Source organism: Canis lupus, chromosome 7 (assembly GCF_003254725.2).
Source record: "Canis lupus dingo isolate Sandy chromosome 7, ASM325472v2, whole genome shotgun sequence".
Lineage (NCBI taxonomy): Eukaryota > Metazoa > Chordata > Mammalia > Carnivora > Canidae > Canis > Canis lupus.
In genome coordinates, this window is record NC_064249.1 from 37,916,647 (window position 1) to 37,929,646 (window position 13,000).

The window sequence follows — 13,000 nt, forward strand, 5'->3', positions numbered from 1 at the left end:
CAGCAACAATGGTAGACGGCCTTCCCCTGGCTCCATCTCCCTACCTGGAATGTCACTGTATGTGGGAGACAGAGTCCCATGGCCTGTTGTTGCTCACCTGGAGTGGTTTGGTTTTTCTGTGAAAATGGTTGAAGAATTTTTTTCTAATTTTTTAAAAAAGATATTTTTATTTATGCATTCATGAGAGACACACGCACACAGAGAGGCAGAGAATAGGCAGAGGGAGAAGCAGGCTCCCTGTGGGGATCCCAATGCAGGACTCGATCCCAAGACCCCAGGATCATGCTCTGAGCCAAAGGCAGATGCTCAACCACTGAGCCATCCAGGTGCCTCAAAGAATCTTTTCTTCATCACCAAAGTCCACTCATTTCTGCCTGACATTTTCTAGGAACACGGTTTATTCTGCTCAATTGTGCACGCAGCCCTTCTTTTCAAGGAAATTTGACTGATCATACATCTGCACACACCTTTGTCCTGCGTGTTGGGCTCTCTCCTCTCAGGCCCATCAATCATCCTTTTATTTAATATTGCTTTTCTCTCTCCAACATCTATTTCTTTCCTGTTCTCATTTATATTCATGGTGATGATCATAAGCCTCTAACCTCTCCTGAACATCACAATTCAAATGTCAACAGTATTTATTCTGTTCTTATTTCCAGTTGATACTTTAATTCTATCATGACCTTGCCTTGGGATCTCCCTCCTCCTCTCTCTCATCCTGCTGTTTCGTTGTCTCATCTCTGAGTCCTCGTTTTGCTGGATTCGTGTTCAAATCAAGCTGTAGAGCACAAACTCCTGTCTTCTGGAACTTTCTTCTGATGCTTGAGTTATGATGTCTTCTCACGTGGAGGCTGGCCTTTTCCTGCTGCATCCCCCCTTCCCTCTGTGGCCTGTTTTCATAGCTGTGAGGCTTCTCCTTCCCATCTGCTCACACCCTGGGCACCCGTTGGTTTAATTCGTTCTGATGGAGGGTGGGTGACTTCTTGACTCTGCCCTCTTATACCTGAGATCAGTTTGTTTTTCTCTCTGTGTCGTTGTGGGTTCAGGGGACCTCGGGGGCAGGAAGCTCAGTGGATGGAGTGCTGGCCGTAGAAAGCTGGGGTCTCTCCCTCTCTGCACTTTTGGAGATATGTCTGGCTGGGCAGCACACTGAAGGTTTTCATTGTTGCCAGGCTCGGCTGGTTGCCCCAGAGCCCTCACTGGTCAGAATCAGCCCCACATTTTACCCCTTTCTCCCTAACAACCATCTCTACTACCTCTCAGTCCACAGAGGAAATGCACATGGATACCTACATCCTCGGCTTTGAAGGGTACTTTGGGGGTACTTGTCAGAATCCTCAGGACCTTCTAGATTCTCCACCACAGCTTCCAGGGGAGGAGGGACCAGGCTAGCCCCCTGGGCTTCTCTACTCCTTCCGGCATCTTGTTTCTTGTCTTGGTTAATGGTTTTTGAAGTTTATTGTACTAGCTATCCCTCATTCCTTATTTCATTGCTGTTGATTGTTATTATTATTATTTTTTTTTTTGCTCATTCTTTATTCTTTTGGCTATTTTTGAAATACCAGCAGAACAAAACTTTACAAGAAATTTCCAACCTGCCATGTCATCCAGAAGTCCTTTACCTGTTGCACATTATCTGGCCACACCACAAGAATATAAATTCCATACGGGCAGGAGTCTTGTTTGGTTTATCCGTATCCCAAGGTCCTCAAATAGTGCTTGGCATATCGTAGGTGCTCAATAAATATTTGTAGGAGAGATGGGTAGATGGATGGGAAGCAAAGAAATCAATTAGGAACTGTTGTCACATCCCTGGCTTTAATTCTACTTTTCTCTCTCCAACATCTATTTCTTTCCTGTTCTCATTTACATTTATCGTAAGCCTCTCCTGAACATCACAATTTAAATGTCAACGGTATCTATTCTGTTCTTATTTCCAGTTGATACTTTAATTCTATCACGGCCATCTATCACGCAACGATGAGGTGAGCCTGAACAACAGCAGCAGAGATAGGGAGAAAGGGGTGGATGGGACACACACTGGGAGCCAGTATAGAACTGAGTGAGGTACCCTAGGTAGGGGAGGGGCAGTGAATAAGAAGCACCATCCGCTGTTAATTGTAAAGGCCCTAGGATTTCTAGCTTGGATGAGCGAGTGCTATCACTAGGTTCTTAGTTGAGAGCAGGAGCAGAGATGGTAGGTTCTCCTTGAACTTGCAGGGTCTGATATCACTGGACTGCCTTGGCCCTGGGGGAGACATTCAAGATAGAACAGGACTGGATGGGGCTATGGTGTCATCAGCAAGGAGTTAGCTAAGAGAGTGGGGCAGAGGAATGAATCACACACTGGCATTTAAGGTGAGGGAGGGACCGGAGGCAAAAGAAAAAAAGAAACCAGATTCCATTAAGCTCCAGCTCCCAGAAGTGTTTCCAGAAGGAAAAAAATGACTATGCTGATGTCCCATTCATGCCCAGTTTGACTTCCTCCAGGCCCACCTTCTTCCCTATTCTGCTACCATTCACCCCTCACTCAAGTATTTGCAAAGTACAGGGGAAAAAAATGCAGCTTTAGAGCATCTCAAAAATGTGAAACTGCTGCCTTTAGCAACAGGAATGGTTCGATTCTTTTTGCATTCACTCAAGGGCACAGTATGAGTCATGTGAGGTTCTGAAAATTCAGCAGGAACTAGGCATTTTAATACCCTAATTGGCGAAGTAGGGGGGCGGCGTAGACACACACCCAGCAGGAAATGCTGAGTGTCAGACAAGGGACAATCCCGGGAAGGCTTACTCTCAGGTTCTGGAAACAGTAACATCAGCACACGTTGTGACTCCAGCCGAGTCAGCTGTCTCCCTGCCTGGGACCCAGACGTGGGCTGGGGATTCTTCCTGGGACCCCCAGCGTCCCCCACCCCCACCCCCACCCTCTGCTTCCTACAGCCTGGGACTTATTTCAGGGCCGGGTTGATGATTTCATCCGAGTCCAAGTCCCATCTCTGCGGGCGGCACTTGGGGCCACATGACCTGTGTACCTTGGGCATCGTCACGAGAAAGGGACATTCGGGATTCTGGGCCTAGTGGGGTTGCCTTGGACTCCAAAGGGCTTTGTTATTGAATTGCCATGTGCAGATCTGAACCGGAAAGCCTGGCCCCGTCAGGCAAGAAGGGGTTCCTGTGTTACGAATTCTTATTCTTCTTCAATCAGCTAGCTGAGGCTTCAGAGTCAAGGTCAGGTGTCACGAAAATTACAATTATAATCACTAGTGACAGGACTGGCTAGCTATTGCTAAATTAAGATAAATTTTTCTATAGCTAATAATTATTCTTATTTATGTACTTATAATGCTCTGGGACAGACGAACTTCGACACGTGACCTCATGAGTCCTGAAGGTCATGGTCAACTTCATTTGATTTCTGAGGAAATACGTTCACTCATTTACCACTTCAGTGAAATGTGTCTCTTGCTGGCTGCCAGTTAAAAATGGGAGGAAGGATTCTTGTCTATGGGAACAGGAAGCCATAGTGCAGGGGGCGTTTTATTTCAAAATTTGTTGTTGGTGTGATAGTCATGGAAGACTTTAATGATGCAGAGTTTATACATAATTCTATGTTTGCACATATTTAAGTAGTTTTATACTAAAAAAGAAGAAGTTGTCAGTACTTTGAGGTACTTGAAAACACTGTTCCCTTAATGTGGGACAATGGATTGGTAAACTTTGGGTGCTAATGGTAAAATTACTCTCTTACACACTTAAAAAAAAGCCACTTGGGGCACCTGAGTGGCTCAGTCTATTAAGCGTCTGCCTGCAGTTCAGGTCATGATCTCAGGGTCCTGGGATTGAGCCCTGCATTGGGGTCCCTGCTCAGCGGGGAGTCTGCTTCTCCCTCTCCCTCTGCCCCCTATTTGTGATCTCTCTTTCTCTCAAATAAATAAATAAAATATATTTTTAAAAAACCACTCTATGGTGGTATAATGGACATACAAAAAGCCTATCAGACACATGCATGGGACTCTGAAACAGAAGCAGGTCCACAAGAGCCTCCGTGGTGATGGGAGCAGGTGGCCATGGCGGCTGTGCCTGGGCTCTGGCCACAGGACCAGCTATGTTGATGGTGCCTTGGGTGGCACGGGACTAGTTCTCCACACAGTCTGGGCTCGGGAGCCTCCCTCTTTCCTGCCCCATTGTCCAAACCTGATTTAATGGCATTCTTCATGATTTTATGAGATCCTCAAGATCCTTTCTTGTTTTATCCTGATCTTCTGCTTATGGAAGCAAAGCTCAGTGTCTGCTGCTGGCCACAAAGAGCCCCATCCAGTGCAGGGCTCTGCTCCGTGACACTCCACAGCAGCGAGCCCCAGCATCCACAGCAGGCGGGCACGTGTAGGGACAGCTGGGGAGGGGGCCACTGGAAAAGCAGTGGCCTCACAAAAATCTTAGCCTCTAACAATCTATAATCTTTTACCACTGAGGCAGCCTTGATGTTGGGTATGTCTGCGAGAGCCCTGGACACAGACCGCTAAGGAGAGACCTGGAGTCCAGGCTGTGTCGCAGCCAGGGCTCGCTGCGTGTGTGACCCCGAGCAAGTCCCTGAAGTCCTTGGTTTGCACCATCGCTTGGCTATAACACGGCCTCAGTTACTGGCCGAGTTCTGATGTGGCAAGGCCTGTGCTACATTTTTATATCTGCCCTGGAGGCCTGTGGGGTGAGTGGCAGTAACCCTACTTTGCAGGTGAGGATGCTGATGCTCAGACAGGCTACCTAGCTTCCAAATTCACCAGGCTATACTGGGTGCGGCGGGGATTCAAGCCTGCATCTATCACAGACTCTGAAATCAAAGGACCCTATAGATAATAGGAAGAATGACGAAGAGGAAAAGTTCAGCTACCCTACTTCTTGTAGGACCACAGCGATATCCTTATATGTGACCTCCTTGGGGAAGCATCCCTTTAACTGCTGGATGGGTCCAGATTAACTCCCATCTCACAGCCCCCGGAGAATACCCCTGTCTGATTTTTCCTGGGTTATTTGGAGACGGTGTTAAGATCCGTCTCCTTCCGCAGAGACAGATGCTGCCAAGAGTGCAGGTGTTCACGCCCCTGTGTGGTCCCCTCCCCTGGAGTGTGGGTGGGACACAGGGCTTGCTTCTCAGCCAGAACTGAACAGAAGAGATGGGCCACTGCTCCTGTGACTGTGTTAGCAGACTGTCTCCAGTGCCTTCTCAGCTCTCGTGATCTGATGAAGCAAGTGGCCAAGCTGTGGAGGCACAGATGGCAAAGGATGGAGGGCAGCCTCTGGCCAGAGCCCGCAAGCAGCTGAGCCCCACCACCAACTCTGAGCGTGGAAGTGGACCCTTCCCCACGCAAAACCCCAGCCTGGCCAGTACCCTGAGTTCCTGGTGAACTGTTACGGGGCTCAATAGACGATTAGCTGCCAGCCGCTCAGAGGCAGGTGTGGGGTCCTCTGGGTCTTCAAGGTGTCTGCCCAGGACAGCAGCCCCCAGAACACTCGTGCCCCAAAGGACAGGTTTCTCAGGTCTCTGACCCTTCCCTTCCGATATGTCCCTGTACCCCACATTGCCTCAGAGACATGGTTCTAAAATACAGATTTAATTGTGTCGCTCCCCTCTTTAGACTTGTTGGTGGCTCCCTATCACTTTAAATAAAAATCCAAACTATTTAGCCTAGCAATCAAGGAACGTCACTGCTAAGTTCACCCAAACTGCTATTCCAGGCTCTTCTGGGCACTGCTACTGCCCCCTCCCCACTATGCTCCCACCACCCGCACCTGCCACCCCCAGCTGCTCCTTCCTGGCTCAGAGTCCTACAAGTGCTGTGCCCCCAGCTGGAAGATGGTCTCTCTTCTTTGTCTGGTGAGCTTCTACTTAACTTTCACAGCCTTGATCAAATAACCCCCTCTTTTGAAGCCCCCCCACCTTCTCCCCAAGCCTGAGATCAGCCCATTACTGTGCTTTCCTGGAACTTCAAATGCTGTTAGGCCACGCATCACACTGAATTATAGTAATTTTTAAGGACACCTCGGTGGCTCAGCAGTTGAGTGTCTACTTTCAGCTCAGGTTGTGATCCCGGGGTCCTGAGACCAAGTCCTGCATCAGGCTCCCTGCAAGGAGCCTGCTTCTCCCTCTGCCTGTGTCTCTGCCTCTTTCTCTGTGTGTCTCATGAATAAATAAATAAAATCTTAAAAAAAAAACATTTTTAAGTTCGGCCCCCTTTATATACTTGTATCCTTCTTCATGTCTCCTCACCCGTCACTTTCTGCCTGGAACACACGGGACTGCTTGATGAGTAAATGCCTGGCATTACTAATAAACCCAAGGCTGAGATGAGGCTTTCCAGGGGCAGAGGATAGCTAAACAGACCATGGCCATGGGGCACAGGACAAGCTCCATAGATACATGAAGTGTTAATGCAGGGAGGTCTGCAAGCACTAGAGATACAATCTCATGTTGTTGACACTGTCCCTTCACCATAAGGGACAAGCAGAGGGCCCAAGAGACTTCCTCTTTCTGCTGGAAACAGCCACCTAGTCTGTGTTAGAAGGCTGCAGAGTAACCTCTCCTGAGACTTTGTTCTTAAAGACCTGGCATGAAAACTACACCTCCTTCCTGTTCCTAAAATATTAAATGGTGGAACAGGCTTGATTCAAAGACCCTCCCAGCTCTCCTGGGCATGCTGATTGTGACCACTCAGACACAAGACTTGATAACCTAACCACAGAGAAAACGGTTTCTAAATTTCATGTAACGGGGTGCCTTGGTGGCTCAGTTGGTAGAGTGTGTGTGTTGGGTGTTGGGGTGTGAGTTAAAGCCCTCCCCTCCATACTGAGTGTAGAGATGAATTAAAAAGAAAACCTTTAGGGTACCTGGGAGGCTCAGTCAGTTAAGCATCTGCCTTCGGCTCTGGTTGTAATCCTGGGGTCCTGGGATCGAGTTCTGCATCTGGGTCCCTGCAGGGATCCTGCTTCTCCCTCTGTCTGTGTCTCTCATGAATAAATAAAATCTTCTAAAAAATTAAAATTAATAAAATCTTAAAACATTTTTTTCTCACCACTTATTTTTGTCCCAGGTGGGGAGGGGAGCACAGATGTCACACAAATCTAGTTATCCAGAGAAAGAGGAAGGGAAAAGGTGGAGACACTGTTCCTGACTGCTTCCCTGTCTAAGCAGGAGCCCTAAGAGCAGGCTTTAAGTCACAGTCAGGCCCCGCATGTGGGAGGGGATCCTTGGAGAAGGAGCGTGTGTAGTGAATACCATACAGCCAATATCTAAAACCAATAGCAAATTACTCGGTTTAAATTTAAAAGAGGTGTTGACACCACATTTCAACATGAGCGTTGGCTAGGTTCGCGTTTAGATATGAAAAGCAGGAGTACATCTTTTCAGTCTATCTCATCAGTTCATGGTTGATTCCAGACTGGAAAATATATATATACATATGAATAAACCACTGGCTCAGATAATGGTTGATCCATGGTTTTGGGTCTCCATGCTTGGGTCACAGCCAGTCCAACTGCACAGAAATCTGTTACTCGAGGGGTTGGGAAGTCAGTTTGAAACGAGATCATTTTTTCAGTGTCCCATGGAGATGGAGGGTACCTGTGCCCTTCTGTGCTTTGCTGAAGGGACATTTCCAGTCAGCATGGTTTCCTCTTCCCAGCCCCACTCCGAATATCTGGATTTAGGAAACTTAGAAAATCCTGTTTGTTCCCCTCGCCTGAGTAGCAGACATCAAACATTCAAGAAATATTTATCAGCCTTCTTAACATCGGGCACTGCAGATGCAAATTGGAACGAGGCTTCATTATTCCCTCCCTCCAAGGGAGGGAGACAAAAGGTAGCAGATTCCACCAGAGTGTGTAGTGAGGACTGGGTGGTTAGTAAATGTTTCAGGAAGGAAGGAATGAAGAAGTTGTTAACACAGGGAACCCCCGATGCTATGGAGTGTGTTCGGGAAGACACCTAGCTAGGACCGCAGGGTATTACAGTAAAATCTTTCCTGGGGGCACCTGGGTGGCTCAGTTGGTTAAGCATCTGATTCTTGATATCAGGGCGTGATCTCAGGGTCATGAGATCGAGCCCATGTCTGGCTCTACGTTCAGTGGGGAGGCCACTTGAGAGTCTCTTCCTCTTCTCTGCAGTCCGCCAATGCTCACGTGCTTGCTTGCTCTCTCTCTTTCTCAAAATAAATAAATAGAAATAAAATAAAATCTTTCTTCTTCATATCAACCTAGAATCATAGTAATTGCTATTTGCATTTTGCCCTTCCAGATGCTGACATGGATTGGTAGTGGCAGAGGGCAGCAAGACTCTGTGTGTATGCATTTAAAATAAATAAAGCTGTCTTTTCAAAAACACTATTTTTTAGGGGCCACTGGGTGGCTCAGTCTGTTAAGCATCTGCTGTCGGCTCAGGTCATGATCCCTGGGTCCTGGGATGGAGGCTCCCTGCTCAAGGAGGAGTCTGCTCCTCCCTCTGCCTCTCCCCCTGCTTGTGCTTACTCTCTCTCTCTCTGTCTCAAAAAAAAAAAAAAAAAAAAAAAAAAAAAAAAAATCTTAAAAAAATTTTAATTGTATTTTGTAAAGACTAAGGAATTAATTATGAATAAACATTGATGTAAGGCAAAGTACTAGGCGGCCAGGGGAAGATGGGGTTGTTCACGGAAACACTATGCCTGCTCACATAATATGGGGCCGACACAGAACCTGCCAGCTTTGTGGGAATGAGGTCTGGGAGGTCCCCAACAAGTGAGGCAACACTCTGCCTCTCTCTGCCCACTGCTGTTCCAGGCGCCGTGTTCTCTGATCGGGACGTGACCATTCCGTCCATCCTTCTGCTCACCCAGACACCCTTTGCTCATTTCTGATCCCTCCCTCTCAGCCCCTGCTTTACCAGGTTCACCTCTTGGTCTTTCTGCCGAGCTCTTGGAGTAAGGATTCCAAGATTCCATGAGAGGCCTTGCATTTTCACGCCTGGTCATCAGCCAGCCTGTGGTTCACTGTGTGTGGGACTCATGCCCCTTAGTCTAATTAGCTAGGAGCCCAGAGTGTTTTTTTTTTTTTTAAGATTTTATTTATTTATTCATGAAAGACACAGAGAAAGAGAGAGGCAGAGACACAGGCAGAGGGAGAAGCAGGCTCCATGCAGGGAGCCCGACGTGGGACTCGATCCCAGGTGTTCAGGATCACGCCCCGGGCTGAAGGCAGGTGCCAAACCACTGAGCCACCCAGGGATCCCCAGAGTGATCTTTTAACACCAGCATTTCTAACAAGGAGCGAGGCAGGCAGACTCACTTGGAAGGGCATGTGAGCTTCGAACAGGCATCTCTTATGTCATTTCACATGCCTGAGTGTGGGCATAGCCAACTGGATATCATTAGAGTTCAGAGTTTCTGGCTAGAACAGAGAAAATGCTCAGAGGCCCCAGAGCCCTCCATCACTGTTGTTGTCAGGGGATCACAGCACTGTTGGCACAGAAAGGAGGATCTCTGGGTGCAAAAGAAGCTCATTGTAGAACAATGCTTTATCGAATCTCTGCATGCATGCGGCACATTCTTAAATCCACTAAGTCCTGGTAAAGGGAAGTCCCTTCCCCTGCTTGTCCCCCCCAGCCAAGCTCCATGGTGGGAAGGACTTCCCACTGTCTGAGAAGGGGAAAGGGCACCCTTCTTAGTGGTGCTGATTCCTTTTTTTTTTTTTTTTTGCATAGTGATTTGATTGGCTGCTTGATTCATCTATTGCTTTGATTTAATTAACGTGTATAGTTACTCTTTGTGTGGCTAAGCCCTAAGGCTAGAGATATATAGATCAAGGCTCTTTCCTGGAAGAGCTCACCATCTGGTAGATGGGGATATTGAAGATGATTACACAGAGCATCAAATAATTTTACAGAGTCATAGATGATGGGGATGGGGAACACAGAGTTGTTCCGTGAAATTTTATGAGAGCATCAATGATTTAATGTTTTACCCATGGGAGATATTCTGTCTCTGGCACTGTGCTTGGCACTAGAATGAGGCTCATAACATCCTCATCAAAGGCTGTACCTACTCACAGCTATGTTTTTTAAAAATCATACTGATTGAGTTATGTTCATACACGATTCAAGTGCACATATTTGTCACTTTATTTTTTTTTTAAATATTTTTTCTTTATTTATTTATGATAGTCACAGAGAGAGAGAGAGAGGCAGAGACACAGGCAGAGAGAGAAGCAGGCTCCACGCACTGGGAGCCCGACGTGGGATTCGATCCCGGATCTCCAGGATCGCGCCCTGGGCCAAAGGCAGGCGCCAAACCGCTGCGCCACCCAGGGATCCCATTTGTCACTTTATTATTGGAAAAGTTTTCACTTGTGAAATCATCCGGGCAACCAAGATGGTGAACATAGCCATCACCTCCAAAACTTTTCATGTGCCCTCTGTCTTCCCTGTCTCCTGCGGCTCCCACAGCCCTCCATTTTCGGGCAGCCAACAATCTGCTTTCTGTTATTATAGATTTGTTGGTGTTTTCTAGAATTTTCCACAGATACAATCATACAATGGGTACTCTGTTTTGCCCAGCTCCTTTCACTCAGCGTGATCATGTTGAGACTCACCCATGCCATGTGTGTATCAACAGTTTATTTCTTTTTGTCCACGAGTAGGACAGTCCAGTGCCTAGATTGGCCACAACCTGCTTATTCTTTCACATGTTGACAGATATTTGGGCTATTTCTCAGTTTTTGGCCAATCCAAAGAAAGCTGCTATGAATACTTGTGTACAAACCGTTATATGGGCATATGCCTTTCATTTCTCTCATTTATTAAGAGAGAGAGTGAGGTGAGGAAGCTGGTGGAGGGGCAGAGACAGAGGGAGAGAGAATCTCAAGCTGACTCCTCTCTAAGCACAGAATCCCATGCAGAGCTTGATCTCACGACCCTGAGATTATGATCTGAACTAAAATCAAGAGCGGGATGTTTAACCAACTGAGCCACCCAGGCGCCGCTGTATGTTTAGCCCCTGAAGAAACTCTCCAACTGTTTTCCAAAGTGGCAATGTCACTGATATTCCCACCAGCAGCATATGAGAACTCACTTCCTCTACATCCTCACCAGGTATGTTTTTAAAATAGGCATGTAAGGGTGTTTCATTGTGGTTTAAATCACATTTCCCTATTGACTACTAATGTTGAATATATTTTCAATGCACATTTGCCACTTCCATACCTCCTTGGATGAAGGGTCAGCCCAGATTTCTGCCCATTTTTTACATTCTCTGATTATTGAGTTTTAAGAGTTCTATATATATTCTATATAGTATGACTTTAATCAAATATACACTTAGCAGGGCATCTGAGTGGCACAGTCAGTTGAGCAGCTGACTGTTGATTTCAGCTCAGGTTGTGATCTCAGGGTCCTGGGATCAAGCCCCTGATCCAGCTCCTTGCTCAGTGGGGAGTCTACTTAGGGATTCCCTCTCCCTCTTGCCCCTTCCCTGCTTGCTCTCTCTCTCTCTCTAAAATAAATAAATCAATCTTCAAATATACATTTTGCATATATTGTCTTCCAGTCTGTAGCTTGTCTTTTCACTTGTTTCAAGAAGAGGGTTTAATTTTAATGTAATCCAATTTGCCAACTTTTTTTCTTGTGGATCATGCTTCAGTTTCCTAAGAAATATTTGCTCAACCGAAGATCCCAAAGATTTTCTCTTATATTTTCTTATAAAAGTTTTATGGTTCTAGTATCTAAGTATAAAACTTAGATCTATAAGTCATTTTGAGTTAATTTTGTATATGGTACAAAATCTGGACTTGTACCATTGTGGAATTTCATATGGATATCCAGTTGTTACACTGTTATTTGTCAAAAGACTCTTTTCTCCACTTTTGTGTACCTATTTCTGACTACACATTCTGTCACATTTGTCTGTTTGTCTAACTTTATGCCAACATCATGCTGTCTTGGGAAGACAGCTTTATAATAAGTCCTGAAACCAGAGAGTGGTAGTCATTCCACGTTGTTCTTTTACACAGCTGTTTCGTTGAATCCAGATCCTCTGTATCTCCCTTGGAAGCTATAAATCAGATTGTCAGTTTCTACAAAAATAAAAAACCTCTGGGAAGATATCGATCAGGATTGCACTGAATCTGTAGATTAATTTGGGGAGAACTGACATTGTCACAATCCTGAGTCCTCCAGCTCATGCACGTGGAGTATCTCTCTGTTCTTTTAAGGCCTTGGAATTTCATCGGTGGTGTTCTGTAAATTTAATTCTGCGGTATCACACTTCTTCTACCATGGTCATTCCTGCGTATTTCATAGTTCCTGTTGTTAGTATAAGTATTATTCTTTCAAATTTTGATTTCTGATTTTTCATGGCTAATCTAGGGACACATGATTGTGAAGTCTTGATCTGTTACGGCTGTCATGGGCTGAATTAGGTGCCCTCAAAATGTATGTGTTGAACTTCTCTTTTTTTCTTTAAAGATTTTATTTATTTATTCATGAGAGAGAGAGAGAGGCAGAGACACGGGCAGAGGGAGAAGCAGGCTTCAAGCAGGGAGCCCGACGTGGGACTTGATCCCAGGCCTCCAGGATCATGCCCTGGGCTGAAGGCGGCGCTAAACCACTGAGCACCGGGTCTACCCCTGTGTGTTGAACTTCTAATTCCTAGTACCTCAGAATGTAGCTATATTTGGAAGTAGGGTCTTTAAAGAGGTAATTTAGGTAAAATTGGGTGGGCCCTAATCCAATATGACTGATGTCTCATCAGAAGAGGAGAGTGGGATACAGACACAGGGAAGACCATGTGAAGACACAGGGAGAAGATGGCCAAGAAGAGAGGCCTCAGAAGAAGCCAGACCTGCCATCATCCTGATCTCAGACTTCTTGCCTCCAGAATTGTGAGCAAATAGGTTTCTTTTGTTTATGCCACTCAGTCCATGGCACTTTGTTGCCACAGTCCTAGCAAATTAATATACTCGCTAAACTCACTTACCTACTAGT